At 53.0% G+C, this 1031-nt stretch overlaps 1 protein-coding gene across 2 annotated transcripts in view; it reads left to right on the top strand.

Moving 5' to 3' along the window:
- Positions 1-591: 591 nt before the first annotated feature.
- Positions 592-1031, top strand: part of LOC119959337 (pituitary tumor-transforming gene 1 protein-interacting protein-like) — a 48758-nt gene continuing 48318 nt past the window's right edge. Inside the window, exon 1 of one of the 2 annotated variants that reach the window (XM_038787639.1) lies at positions 592-749. The gene's annotated coding sequence lies outside the window, so the exon portion shown is untranslated. The remainder of the gene's footprint in view (positions 750-1031) is intronic. The other variant, XM_038787640.1, reaches the window with a different exon arrangement.

Below are 1031 nucleotides of genomic sequence, written 5' to 3'. Positions count from 1 at the left end.
AGTGAGTGGGGAAAGGATGGAATTGCTGACAATGGGTCGGTTGGGATGGGGAGCGGATGTGTGGGATCCCCTTGATTCAGAGTGAAAGGCAGAATTGTTGGAAGGGAATCTCCTCCAACACCAGTCAAAATGAACCCATCAGAGGGTTGGGGTTGCCAACGCTGACAGGATGGATTCCTGGAGATCTGTTCTCCTGCCTTTCCCCACTGCGTCCAGTCAATCTAAAACATATTCATAATGAATAAACAAAGATGCTGAAACTAATGAGAGGTGATAATGATGTTGTTTACTCAGAGCTGCTCAGAGCAGTGACTGGCAGATAACTCATCAATTCCGGGTGACTCCGAAAGGAGATCAATGGAAACACACAGCAGAGGGCACGCTGAGACCGACCGCGGCACCGACACATAGCAACAAGCACGCTCCCGAAGACGCACGCCCACGGCTGGGGTGACGTGTTCACCAGGGACGAGCGCGCTACCTGCACAACACGGCTTGGTGAGTTAACGTCCGGGATAGGACGCATCAAGGCGGCTCCAAAGAGGCGTTAACCACTAGCGCGATGACGTCAGAGGGAGATATCAGAAAGACGTACGGCTCCAACAGCCACAAGCCCATACCTCCTGACGTCGTCGGGAAGACGTTCCTTCTGGGCCCCGCCCACCGTCCGATGACATTAATACAGCCCGTGATCACATTGGGCTCGAGCGGCTTCCGTTGTTATTAAAGGAGCCACAGAGTCGGAGCAGGTAGGAGCGAGTAATCAGTATAAACCCAGGGAGAGGGAGAGAGTGAGAGAGAAACCCGGAGAGAGAGAAACCCGGAGAGAGAGAAACCCGGAGAGAGAGAAACCAGGAGAGAGAGAGAGAGAGACACAGACAGACAGACAGACAGACAGACAGACAGAGAGAGAGAGACAGAGACCCAGACAGAGAGAAAAACCCAGAGAGAAACCCAGAGAGAGAGAGAGAGACTCAGAGAGAGAACCCCAGAGAGAGAGAGAGAGAGAGAGAAACCCAGAGAGAGAGAGA

The sequence above is a fragment of the Scyliorhinus canicula genome, chromosome 2, assembly GCF_902713615.1.
Source record: "Scyliorhinus canicula chromosome 2, sScyCan1.1, whole genome shotgun sequence".
Lineage (NCBI taxonomy): Eukaryota > Metazoa > Chordata > Chondrichthyes > Carcharhiniformes > Scyliorhinidae > Scyliorhinus > Scyliorhinus canicula.
Note: the sequence above shows the minus strand (reverse complement) of the source record. Positions and strands in the feature narration are given on the sequence as shown.